Source organism: Lynx rufus, unplaced genomic scaffold, assembly GCF_022079265.1.
Source record: "Lynx rufus isolate CCGP_SWC_20201006 ecotype Redwood Valley unplaced genomic scaffold, mLynRuf1.p SCAF_4, whole genome shotgun sequence".
In the NCBI taxonomy this organism is placed as follows: domain Eukaryota; kingdom Metazoa; phylum Chordata; class Mammalia; order Carnivora; family Felidae; genus Lynx; species Lynx rufus.
This window is the reverse complement of record NW_025814856.1, coordinates 114313953-114328508: the sequence shown is the minus strand read 5'-3', so window position 1 is coordinate 114328508 and position 14556 is coordinate 114313953. Positions and strand designations below refer to the sequence as shown.

At 37.3% G+C, this 14556-nt stretch overlaps 1 non-coding gene across 1 annotated transcript; it reads left to right on the top strand.

Annotated features, from left to right (window-relative positions):
• Nucleotides 1-2677: 2677 nt before the first annotated feature.
• Nucleotides 2678-2779, top strand: LOC124525202 (U6 spliceosomal RNA). Its single transcript, XR_006965425.1, has one exon. It is a non-coding gene; the product is annotated as a U6 spliceosomal RNA (small nuclear RNA).
• Nucleotides 2780-14556: the final 11777 nt, after the last annotated feature.

Sequence of the window (14556 nt, the reverse complement as noted above, 5' to 3'; positions counted from 1 at the left end):
AATCCCAAATTCCACAACAAACAATTCTGACTTCCAACTTTCCACATAACTATTTCTCTTCAAGTTATTAGTAACTTCAGGTAATGGTGGGGAAAATTAAAAGTATATTATGAGGAAAGGTAGCTCAATATCTTCAGGTATCTAATAATCAAAAAGAATTCTCCAGATACTCTAGTGAGGGTTTTTCACTTATGCTTTCTGGAAGCATGGGGAGTCGTGGCTCATGCTGACTTTTCTTTTGCCAGAAATGAGTCTGAACTGGGGTTATCTTACAAATATACTTCATGTACCCATTTCCTAGGGCTGCCATAACATATTAAAACAAAATGAGTGGCTTAAAACAAAAGAAATATATTCTCTTATTGTTCAGGAGCCAGAAGTCCAAAATCACAGTGTTGCCAGGATTAGTTCCTTCTGGAAGCGGTGAGGGGAAAATCTGTTCCATGGCTTTTCCCTGGCTTCTGCTGGGGGCAGGCAGTCATTGACATTCCTTGGCTTGTAGCTGCATCACTTAAGTCTCTGTCTCCATCATTACTTGGCCTTCTTTCCTGTGTACATTCTTTGTGTCTCCATATCCAAATATGCCTCTATTTTCTCTTGTGAAAACACCAGTCACTGGGGTCACAGCTTACCCCAATCCAGGAGAACTTCATCTTAAAAGGATTATATCTGTAAAAACTTTCTCTATAAATAAGGTCACATTCACAGATACCTGGGATTAGGGATAAGGATTTGAACATATCTTTTTTGGAAGGAGGGACGCAATTCAACCCACTACACTGATTAAATAACCCAGTATAAAGTAGTATGTTTCACTCATTACTAGTAGCATATGGGAAAATTAAAGAAAATTGTGAAGCAGTTTTATTTTCACCAGTGATACTAGGACTCTACCTGAAATTCTCTACCATATCAAAAATATTGAATACTCAGAACAAAACAAAATAAATCCTTTCCTGTTGCATACTGTGGAGAGACACTAGACCAATATCAGATAGAATCTGGAAAATAGAAAGGGCAGAGGACAGATTCATGGGTCTTAAGAATATTACCTTCATGTATGAACTTACGTATGAATCAATGTATTAAGGATAAAAAATGCAGATAAGAATATCCTGTAGTGAATAAACTTTCATTCTTAGCATTGAGAAATACTGTTGTGCACATAAAAATAAAACAAAACAAATGAGTTACTCTACAATTGTAATAGAATTGGGATGGATTGTATTTGAAAAATAGGGTATGAAAAGGCTCGTATTTTTGGTTGGAATGTTTTATTATTTTTGTGTGTATGTACATATTTATTAAATGTTTTATTATTTTTGAGAGAGAGAGAGAGAGAAAACACAGCATGAGCAGGGGAGGGGCAGAGAGAGAGGGAGACAGAATCTGAAGCAGGCTCTGAGCTCTCAGCACAGAGCCCAACATGGGGCTTGAACTCAGAAACTGAGCTCATGACCTGAGCTGAAGTCAGACACTTAGCCAACTGAACCACTCAGGCGCCCTTATTTATTTATTTTTGAAATTTACTTATTTATTTTGAGAAAGAGAGAGCATGCAAGGGGGGAGGGGCAGAGAGAGAGGGAGAGAGAGAGAATCCCAAGCAGGATCTGCACTGTCAGCACAGAGCCTGATGTGGGGCTCGATCATAACCTGAGCCCCAAATCAAGAGTTGGACGCTTAACTGTTCCAACCAGGCACTCCTGGGTGCGATGTTTTGATATAAAATCTGGTTTTTCTGAGACTTTGAAATGTAATGTAATTGCTGGGAACAAAAATCTAAGAAATTATAGTAAGATTGATCTTAATCCATACTGAATTGCCTATGTATAACTAATTTTTCTGTGAATTTTATACAAAATGTTTTTAGAAATTAAAAGCTTTCTGTAAAACAGTTCTGCAAATTGAACCACATTTGCCCCCAGATTTATGCTGTTTGAGATGGAGTACTGTATGGCGACGGCTGTGATAGAAGGGGAGGGAGGACCTCTGTTCTCCCAGGGGATCTCCTTAGTGGCTTTGTTTTTCTAGTCTCGATCCTGTGATCTATCACACACTCCCCACTCTTTTCTACCCAGTCAAGACCCCACATCCACTGCAGTGGACTTTGTTCTGTTGAACCATTTCTGCAAAAACATAATCAGCTCTTTGAACCTACCCTCCTAATTTTGAAAAGTGCTGCTGGGGGGAAATAAGTCACACAACCATAGGGATGGACGGCTCAACAAGTTCATGGTTTCCTCTCTCATCTGGGATTTCTGGGTTGACCTGGGATGTCTCTAAATGACCCTGGCCAGGATGCTCACTCATTCTACTCCTGCCTATAATAGTGGTGGAATCCCTTTTCTGTAACACAGTTCCAACTGCACAAAGATTCCTCCCAAGGTTCACAGGACCTCTTCTCTAATTCAGGTGATATTAAATAGGATGGAATGTTGTTAGAGCCTCCATTCAGTGATTTTAATAATTATGAAATACTCCATTTGGGGGGGAGTACTAGTAACAAGAGCAGAGGAAAATAGCTGGCAAATTCTGTCATCAATATAATACAGTAAATTGAAAACTTCCTTTTCATCTGATGTCACAAACTGCATGTTAAAATGGACCTCAGTGGAAAACATTCAAGGGCCAAGTCGTAGTTTAAAAGTATCTGTTTACTGATGTTTAAAGGTGGCCTGTGCTCGCTTTGGCAGCATATTTACTAAAATTGGAAAGATACCGATTAGCGTGGCCCCTGCACAAGTGTGACATGCAAATTCGTAAAGCATTCTATATTTTTAAAAAAATGTTTATTTATTGGGAGAAAGTGGGGGGGGGCATGGGAGAGGGAGGAAGTTGCGGTGGGGGGAAGAATCCCAAGCAGGCTCCACACTGACCGTGCAGAGCTCATGAACCTGAGCTGAAATCAATAGGTGGAGGTTTAACCAACTGAGCCACCCAGGTGCCTCATCCACATTTTTAAACTGGAATTTAAAGAAAAACTTAAAAAAAATAAAAGAAAAAAATTCCAATAAGAGTAAAAAGCTAAATAAATGAATAAATAAATAAAGCCTGTGCTTTAGACTTCCAGATCGTTTTGGGACCTTCCTATTGTTTTTGTAAACAGTGACATGTGTGAAAGAGTAAGTGTCAGGATGCTGTTTAAACACACTGTCTGCGTTTCTTTTCCTTTCTGATGGGCAACAGAGAAAATTACTTTCTATTGCTGGCAGTGAGGTTTCGTGGTTGCCCCCCCCAAAAACCATTAATAATTTTTTTGTTAGAATGCATAATTTATAGTATCAGTTTTGAATGCATAATGTAATACTGTATACTGAAGGATAGTCTTTCTTCAAATAGGTTACCGAAAATGAAATAAATACCTAGATTAAATTTCCATACGAGGGAGAAGGAAATGAAATAATTTGCTGAGTTGCAAAAATATGTAATAGACATTGTGGAGATAATCTCAATTCTAAAAAATTACCTCATTGTTCTAGGCATGTCAGATGGTTTCATTCTAAAAGCAATTCCTAAGAAAAATGTTGCTATAATTGTTGAACAAAACAAGTATTTTTTAAATAAAATGATTTGAAAAATGATCTCTATCTAAATATTAATGAGACCAAATTGGTTTATAACTTACAGTGTAATATAAAAAAAAAGTGACCGTATTTATTTTAGTGTCTGCTTTTGTGAATGAAGGGGCTCCAGAACCTTTAAAATACAATGTAAGAGCTGGAAAAATTTTGCTTATCTTTAGATTTAACCCTAAATTTTATTATAAGAAAAAATTACTATAGGATTTCTTATATTTCTAGAAATTTTTTGGTATTTCTAGAGATTTATTTGTAGATGTTCTGTGGTTGTAAGAAATAGAATTCATATTAAGAGTCATCTACTAAAATGACTACATATTTTTTTCCCAATGACCATCTGCTCCTTTCTCATGTCTACTATAAATCAATAACATTATTTAGTATTTCTTCTTTTGCTATTATCATATTTTTCGTGGATCCAAACCCCTTGTTTTACTAAGCTTTTGTCTTCCCAAGAAACTATCAAACTTCAACCCAAGGACTGGTACTAAATCCCATGGGGATCCCAAATATAGTTTTAATTTTCTCTGGACATTGGGCACCATTTGTTTATTCCTCTGAAATGGTTTTATTTTCATTACAATAATAGGGTTATACTCATCAGGACATGTGTTATCTTCTTTAGTGGGACCTTAGTTTTTCCCCATTAGAAAGGAAGGAAGACAGGAGTGAAGGACTGACGTGGAAAGATTAATTCAAGCATAGATAGTTGTAAAATTAAAGGATGGGTTAATGACTTTGATGCTTTTATTTTTTTAAGTTTATTTATTTGAGAGAGAGAGAGAGAGAGAGAGAGAGAGAGAAGGAGAATGCAAGCAGGGGTGGGGCAGAGAGAGAAGGAGACCGAGAATCTCAAGCAGGCTCCGTGCTGTCAGCGCAGAGCCCCATGCAGGGCTTGATCTCACCAACCCTAAGATCACAACCTGAGCTGAAACCAAGTGTTAGATGCTTAACCGACTGAGCCACTTAAAAAGATGCCCCATTACTTTGGTTCTTTTAAAATAAGCATGCATTAAAATCAGTAGGGAAATCTGATTTGTAAAAGTAACAAGTTTTGATGATGTATATAAATGAACTGCTCCATAAAAGTCTTCTTTTTAGAGCCACTTATGATCTTTTGAGGCTGCTTTCGATACATATATATTTCTAATTTTAAATGTACTTTCCATACAATAAATATTTTAATACCTCTATTTGGTTAGGAGATGCTCTTAAACATACAGAACAATTTTACCTAGATTGTTTATTTAATGTGACTTGTAAAAACTGTAAATCAAACATTATTTGGTAGTTTAACATTTCCCCCTATTTTGAACATCCTCATAATAATAATTAATACCCTTTAAGATGGAACTCTAGGGAAAAAATTAAATGCTGAATGTATCTAACTTTTTTACTCTCTTCCTAAATGTCAGGTTGATTTACAAAAGCTTAGTAATTTTGCTGATGGTTGTCCATGTCTATAAATTCACTACATTTCTAAATTTAGAGATTCTTTGCTAATGTGATTAAAATATTTCCTGATTTGTTCTCCTAATCTTTTTTGGGTTGTGCACAAAATAAAAAGACTACACACTTAAGCCGGAGAAGTCATACGTAGCCTTGATAAGCTTCGTAATGCTAATGTTGTTTTGATAGAGAAAACCACAAGTACTGCAAATAGCAGCCTCCACTCTCCAGTACAGGTGCGTAATAAGCGCATATAATTAAGCCAAAGATACATAATGGTTTGTTGTTGGATACGCATTTACAACAGCTGACTACGCTCTTAATGTGTGGTTCATGAGTTAGGTAATTTTCTTATGTCTCCACTCCTTGAACAGAATATTCCTCATGGACTCATATACAAAATGATTCTGTGCCTTTTACACAGTAGATTCCCACTGCTGCCTGTAATTTAGCGTCTTTGCCATATCAGCGTTACCTAAAGATGATTAAAAAGAGCATGTAAATTCACAAACAAGTCATTTTATTCTTCAACTTAAATAATTTAGAAATGCCCCCCAAAAGGAAAGTTATCAAAATGTAAGCCTTTCGACATGGTTTCCATCTTAGTGAAATATATCAACCGTGCATTTAATCACTGTTATGCATAAAATATGGTTTATGGCTCTGCTCTATATATCACATAAACTTCTTTGTATATTATGAATCTGAGTCTTTTAAAGGGCATAAAGCAAATATGAAACACTAGTAAGGGTTTTTAAAAACCAGTACAGACACAGGCGACAGTGCATAAACTAACTCCTTGAGGTTATTTCTAATTCCATACTTCCATCGAGTTTTTTTTATAATGCAAAACACATACGCACATACATTTATATAGTCTTTGGGTTTTGAATTGGGCAAACTCAAAATAAGAATGATGATCCTATACTAATAGTGCGTGAATTTTTTTGATTTTCAACACTTTTAATCCTTTTTCTCCTTTCCATTATGATACTGTAAAACATACTGTAAAAAAAATCTTATACATGCACAACCAAGATGAGGCCTAGTGCTTTGTACCAGAGAGGGTCAAAAGACTCTATCTACTAAGATTGATAATGTGGACAAAAATAGATAATGTAAATTTGTTTTTTTATTTTAAAAAAGGTGATATCTTACACACATATTGAACTATAGTGTGTGGTAGAAATGGTCAGGATAATATCTGAGCTCAATAGCATTTTCCCATAAATTACTGTGTAGGTACCATTAATCATTGTATTCAAGGGCTATGCTTTACCTGCTTAATTCAGCTGGTTCTGATTTGCACATCATTTCAAAGACGCAAAAAAAAAAAAAAAAAACCCAGAAAAGTTCTACTTTCCGCATTAGCTATACAGCTCATCCCCTGCTAGCCATATCCTAGGACAGGAAGTAAATGATCAACCCGATTCCTTTGTTGACTTATTTTCCCTCCACCTTTGGGTGACTTATAAAGCCTTGTTTGCAATTAATTCCAGGCAAAAACTTTAACTGAGTCATTACTATGAACTTTAAGGAATGGAATTCAGTCCCAACATACAGTTATTCCTGCTGCTGTTGTTATTTTAGTTCCTCATGAAACCATTTCCCCCTCTTCTTGAGTACGTGTGACTGTGTCATGAGTATGTGTGTGCGCACATGCGCGAAGGGGGCAGTATGTCCTCAGCCTATATGCTTGGTTAATATAAAAGGCATGGGTGTCAAATTTATTTTTTCAAAAACAGAAATTGCTAAAAGGGAACTCCCTTACTTTTCCATCACCACGTAAAACCCGCCTCTGTTTCTCAGCTCCCCCCACCATTTTCGAAGACCATTGAGATCAGATGGGTTCTGGTTCTCCTTTTCCCCATTCTCTCAGAGGCTGGTGACTGGTTACTGTCCAAGTCTCATTCTCTCTCTCCCCTGAAACTGCATTTTTAATCTCTCTTACTAAAGGACTCTTTCCATCAGCACTGGAGCATATTTTCTCTATGGTTTCATGGTCAGTAACTTTTCACCTTAACTCTGATCTACTTTCAACCGCTGCCTTGCCACCAACTGCTCTTATAAATGTCTTCCTCATTCTACCAAGTCTACTTTGGGTGCAATTTTCTTCATTAATGTGGGATATTCCGTGAATGACTGAGCAAGGGATCTGATGCTTGAATATTTAAACTCTGACTTTATTCTGCATACTCTAGGCAAATAAATGACCTCTGACAGAGAAAGACAAATACCATATGATTTCACTCATATGTGGACTTTAAGAAACAAACCAAATGAGCAAAGGCGGGAGAGAAAGAGAGACAGACAAATCCAGAAACAGACTCTTAAGGACAGAAAACAAACTGATGGTTACCAGAGGGGAGGTGTTAGAGATTAAGGAGTGAGCTCCTGATGAGCACCAGTTGTATGGAAGTGTGGAATCACTATTTTGCACACCTGAAACTAATTACATTGTATGCAAACCAACTGTAATTTAAATAAAAACTTAACAAAAAAGAAATGACCACTGAAAGTTAGGCTGACATATGTTATATGCTGCCAAGCAACAAGAAGTTCATAGACACAAAGTTCTGTCCTTGGCAGAGCCCCATTTATTACGTACTTTCTGAAGGAGAGAGTGGGAGCTTTTCTGAAAGTTTCTAACAGATGCCAAGAATGTTAATTTCATTTCAGATTAAAATCAATAAACATAAAGGCTGATAGAAAATGAAGATTGATACCAAAATAAAAATATTTCTATTACAAGCTCACTGTATAAAGACCAGAAAATATAGATTAAGAAAAAAAAGTTAACATGATCTTTCAGCAATTCATTACTATGGTCAACTACATTTAACTTTTTTTTTTTTTGAAAAAATTTTTAATGTTTACTCATTTTTGAAAGACAGAGAGAGACGGAGCACAAGCAGGGGTAGGGCAGAGAGAGAGGGGACACAGGATCCGAAGCAGGCTCTGGGCTCTGAGCTGTCAGCACAGAGCCCGAAGCTGGGCTCGCACTCACGAACTGCGAGATCATGACCTGAGCCACCCAGGTGCCCCAAACTACGTTTAACTTTGAAAACTATGGTTATAAGCGTTACTTAGGTGCAAATGCAAATTGAAAAAAAGTTTAGTGGCATTGTATGGTGCATATGTTTTAGACTTTGCTCACTGAGTGGATAGCTAACGTATTTGAGATATTTTTTCCATACGAAACATCCATTTTTTTCTTTTTTATAACTTGTATTATGTTGCTAATAAATTTCAGTATGGAATAATATTGTTGGCAGAAAAACACATTATCCAGTTTTAACAAGTGTTAATACTTTGTTATGTTAGCTTTAGATTGCTTCAGAAGACATGTTACAGACATGATTGAAGCACTTATTTCACTTTCTCTGATCCTTTTAACCTCCCTTACTTCCTTGAAGTGTAGATTTTCCACTCGTATTTTTAGTTCTTACTACATGTGTCCATAAAATATAAAGTGTGTCTTTGTGTATTTCTTAAATGTACACAATGGATTTTAGTTGTATGTATCTTTTTATACCTCTTGCTTTTCTTGTTAAGCACGTTTTGATATCTGTATTAACATATGTGGATCTCATCCATTTTACCTGATTTAGAGTTTTTAACTGTGTGAATAATACATAGGTTTCTACAACATCATTTTAATTGACAGCAGAGTATAAAATATTTTAGTGTGCCACTTACTTAAACCATTCCACTATTGTTGAACATTTAGATTTTATACAAATTTGTGTAATACTATATAACTCTTCTAAGAATATTCCTGTAGCTACACCTCTTGTTACATCTTTCATTGCTTTCCCAAGATAGATTCCCCAAACAGTTATCGTTGGGTGAAAAAATATGCATAGCTTAAATTTCTCTCTCTCAGGAAATAGATAAATTTATATCTTCATTTTTACACTTTTACAACAATGAATATGAATGCATTTTCTTTTCCAGTTTGATGTATGAAAAATACTATCTCAATTTTCATTTATTAAGATATAACTTATAACTTTGTTATAAGTCACTTGTATTTTTTTGGTAACTTCTTTTTGTATGTCCTTTGTCCATTTTTCTATGGTGTGCTGATCTGTTTTTTCTCCCCATATATTAAGATAATTCTTTTAACCCAACTCTTTGGCCTTCTAACTATTTACCACGAATAGTTTAGAAATTCTATGAAGTAAAGTCTGTTTTTTTTTTTTGTTTGTTTGTTTTCTGCCCTTGACATACTATTTTAAAACCATTTCCCCACACCTTAAAAAGTCAAATTTTTACACAAAATGTTCATCTCTTGCCATAATGTCAACATTTGATGGCCTTTAATTCATTACACCTGAGGCCAATATAAACACATTATTTCCTCAGCTTTGTACTTGGTTGGGAAATACAGATAGAATCCGGGTCAGGGTTAACTACTGAGGAAGGTAGGAGTTCCTTCATAATTCTGTCACAGTTTACTAATTATTTGTGAAGACTCTGGAGATATGAACCTAGTATTTGACCTTCTACCAGGGGAGCAACTGTTGAGAGCCAAGGGAACTTCAGCTACCAGGAGGTATTGGGCACATTTCTTCTTGATCCCTTTACTCTCATTCTGTACTAGCCTTTGGACTGAGAAATTTAACTAATAATCATTTCAATAATGTAGTATTTTGACATAGATAGCTTTCATGTTAAAGAAACAATCTCATGGCCTTTTTTTCCTGTCTTCCTATGAGAGGGATTCAGACATAAACATTTCACTTCTCTGTCAGCCCAATTACTGCCTCATAGTTTTTCAGACAAATCAGCCTGTACCTGTGCATAAACCTGCCCATTGATAAGGATTTTCAGTGTTTATAAAAACAGAAGAAAGTTTTCAGAGGGTAAAAGTGCCCCTTTGAACATCAATGGCCTTGCTCCTTGTTTGAAAAACAACAACAACAATAAAACAATGATGGGGTTAGCATAGTTGATTTTAAAGTTTTATCAGATATAGAGGAACCTGGGAAGATGTGGAATAAGAGGACCCTAGAAAACAGGGTTTAGAAAACAACCTGAAGACAGGCAGAACAAACTCTGTAACTAAAGGTACAGAAGAGGCTACAATGAAGAGGGTAGGAAGGGTGGGGCACAGTGGGGAATGAAACAGACTATGGCCATGTATGGGGGCAGGAGGGGCTGGAGACATGGAGAGGGGAGAGAAACACAGTATCACACTGGGGAGACCATGGGGGAAGATGAATCCCTACAACATTTGGCTTTGAAACCAAGAGGGGACAAATTTCATGGGTTCTTAAAACCAGAGAGACTTAAAGCCTGGAACTTTAAAAATCAGTGGGACTGGCTCTAGGAGATCCTAAAGGGCACTGGAAGCTGAGTTCCCACCCTCAAAGAGATACCATGACAAATAGCCAGTGGAGATACAGCAGAGAAGCTAGGCATATGGGAGGGAGAGTAGTTTGCTCATTTTGGAGCATGTCCCGAAGGGCAGGGATCACTGAGGGACTTCTCTAGGAATGAAGGAGCTGGCATGAGCCATCTCCCTCTCCTACCCCCCAGCATATACAGGCCACCTGGGGGAACCAGCCCAGTGGGGGGGGCATTCACTACCAAACTTGCTTACACCATGTGCTGCTCCCCACACTTTGGCAGATCTGCTCTTCCCAGTCACACGCTTCAGTCCTGGCCCTGCAGGTCCTCTCCCCCAAGAGACCAGTGCTAACCTTGCTAACACCAACCTGAGCACTTTGTAGGACCTTGCTCCAGGTGGCAATGGTAGCAGTGGTGATGGGCCGTGTAGAACCATGAGGTGCACCTTGTTAAAAATCTGGCTGGAGACCAAACACTGGCCACAACAGGCAACAATCATCTGCAGATGATTGGACTGAAGGAAAAAGAAGCTATGACACAGCAGCAGGGCAACACATAGGAGACACCTCCCTGAAGCTCCAGGTTCTTGTGAACAGGAACACTGCACTGCAGGGCATTACAGGACCTTTTCTTCATAAAGCTGTTACTTTCAAGAGCAGAAGATGGAGCTAACTTTTTTAACAGACAGAAAATAGATACACAGAGTTAGACAAAATGAGGAGACAGAGGAATAGGTCCTAAATTAAAGAACAGGACAAAACCATAGCAAGAGACCACAGTCAAACAAATAGAAGCAATATGCCTGATAGAAAATTTAAAGTCTCACTGGACTTGAGAAAAGATTGGAGGACATCAATGAGATCCTCAACAAAAAGATAAAAAAGAACCCATCACAGGTAAAGAACACAATAAATGAAATTAAAAATATACTAGATAGAATAAATAGCAGCCTAGAGGAAGCAGAGGAACAAATTAGAGATCTGGAAGACAGAGTAATAGAAAGCAATCAAGCTGAGCAGGTGAGAGAAAAAATAATTATGCAAAATGAGAATAGACTTAGGGAAATCAGTGACTCCATCAAGCATAATAACATTTGCATTATAGGGATCCCAGAAGGAGAAGAGAGAGAAAAGTGGGCAAAAAATGCAATTGAAAAAATAATTGCTGAAAATTTTCTGAATCTGGGGAAGGAAACAGATATCCATATCCAAGAGGTACAGAGATCCCCCAATAAAAGCAACCCAAGAAGGTCCACACCAGGACACAAAGTAATTAAAATGGCAAAAAGCAGTGACAGAGAATTTTAAAAGCAGGAAGAGAAAAGAAGACAGTTACATGTAAGGAAAATCCCAGTAGGCATCAGCTGATTTTTCAGCAGAAACTTTACAGGCTGGACTGAAGTGGCATGATATATTCAAAGTGCCGAATGAAAAAAAAATCTGCAGCAAGGAATATTCTACCCAGCAAGGCTATCATTCAAAATAGGAGCGATAGGGGCGCCTGGGTGGCGCAGTCGGTGAAGCGTCCGACTTCAGCCAGGTCACGATCTCACGGTCCGTGAGTTCGAGCCCCGCGTCAGGCTCTGGGCTGATGGCTCAGAGCCTGGAGCCTGTTTCCGATTCTGTGTCTCCCTCTCTCTCTGCCCCTCCCCCGTTCATGCTCTGTCTCTCTCTGTCCCAAAAATAAATAAACGTTGAAAAAAAAATTCAAAATAGGAGCAATAAAGAGTTTGACATACACAAAAGTTAAAGGAATTCATGACCACTAAACCAGCCCTACAAGAAATGTTAAAGGGGACTCTTTGAGTGGGAAGGAAGGACCATAAGTAAGAATAAGAAAAGTAGGAAGCACAAAAGCAGTAAAAATAAATATATCTGTAAAAATCAGTCAAGGGACTCACAAAATAAAATAATACAAAATATGATAACCATATACCTAAAATGTGGTAGGGAGGGGAGTGAAGAATGGGTTCAAACTTAAGTGACCATTAGCTTAGTAGAGACTGCTATATACAGAAGATGTTATATACAAACCTAATGTTAACCACAGATAAAAAAACCAGTAATAGATATGCAAAGAATAAAGAGAAAAGAATTCAAGTATATCACCAAAGAAAGCCAGCAAACCATAAAAGAAAGAAGAATAAAGGATCAGAGAAGAACCACAAAAGCAACCACAAAACAAGTATCAAAATGTCAGTAAATATATACCTATCAATAATTACTTTGAATGTAAATGGACTAAATACTCCAATCAAAAGACATAGGGTGACAGAATGGATATAAGAAAGAAGACTCATCCATATCCCTTGTACAAGAGACTCATTTCAGTCCTAGAGACACACACAGATTAAAAGTGAGGGGATGGAGAAACATTTATCATGCAAATGGATGTCAAAAGAAACCCAGGGTAGCAATACTTGTATTGGACAAATTAGACTTTAAAATTAAAAAAAAATTTTTTTTAAAGTTTATTCATTCTTGAGAGACAGAGAGACAGAACATGAGTAGGGGAGGGGCAGAGAGAGAGAGGGAGACACAGAATCTGAAGCAGGCTCCAGCCCCTGAGCTGTCAGCACAGAGCCTGACATGGGGCTTGAACCATGAACCATGAGATCATGACCTAAGCTGAAGCCATATGCTCAACAGCCACCCAGGCACCCCAGACAAATTAGACTTTAAAGCAAAGACTGTAACAAGAGACAAAGAAGAACACTATATAATCATTAAGGGGACAATCCAACAAGAAGATATAACAATTGTAATTATGTATGCACCCAAAATGGGTGCACCCAAATACATAAAGCAGCTAATAACAAACATAAAGGACATAATCAATAGTAATACAATAGTAGTAGGAGGTTTTAACACCCCACTTACAACAATGGAAAGATCATCCCAACAGAAAATCAACCAGGGAACAGTGGCTTTGAATAACACTGGACTAAATGGATTTAACAGGGATATTCAGAACATTCCATCCTAGAACAGACAAATGCACATTCTTTTCAAGCACACATGGAACATCCTCCAGAATGGATTGCATATTAGGCCATAAATCAAGTCTCAACAAATTAAAAAAATTGAGGTCACACCATGCATCTTTTCTGACCACAGCATCATGAAACTCGAAATGAATCACACACACACACACACACACACACACACACACACAAAATCAAGAAAGACCACAATATATGAAAGTTAAATAACATGCTCCTAAGAAATGAATGGGTCAACCAAGAAATCAAAGAATGAAAAATTACATGGAAACAAATGAAGATGAAAATACAACAGTTCAAAATCTTTGGGATACAGCAAAAGCAATTCTTTTTTTTTTTTTTTAATTTTTTTTTCAACGTTTATTAATTTTTGGGACAGAGAGAGACAGAGCATGAACGGGGGAGGGGCAGAGAGAGAGGGAGACACAGAATCGGAAACAGGCTCCAGGCTCTGAGCCATCAGCCCAGAGCCTGACGCGGGGCTCGAACTCCCGGACCGCGAGATCGTGACCTGGCTGAAGTCGGACGCTTCACCGACTGCGCCACCCAGGCGCCCCCAGCAAAAGCAATTCTAAGAGTGAAGTTTATACCAATACAGGCCTATTTCAAGAATCAAGAACAATCTCAAATAAACAACCTACCCTTACACCTAAAGGAGCTAGAAAAAGAACAAACAAAACCTAAGACCAGCAGAAAGAAGGAAATAATAAAGATGAGAGCAGAAATAAATGATGCAGAAACTAAAAAAACAATAGAACAGGTCAATGAAACCAAGAGGCGGTTCTTTAAAAAAACTAATAAAATTGATAAACCCCTAACCAGACTCATAAAAAAGAGAGAGAGAAAGAGAGAGAACTCAAATAAACAAAATCAGAAGTGGAAGAAGAGAAATAACAAATGACACCACAGAAGTACAAATGATTAGAAGAGAATATTATGAAAAATTATATGCCAACAAATTGGACAACCTAGAACAAATGGATAAATTCTGAGAAACATTCAACCTACCAAAACTGAAGCAGGAATAAAATAAAATTTTGAACAGACCAATTACCGGCAATGAAATTGAATCAGTAATCACAAAATCCCAACAAATACAAGTCCAGGACCAGACGGCTTTACAGGCAAATTCTACAAAACACTTAAGGAGGAGTTAATACCTATTCTTCTCAA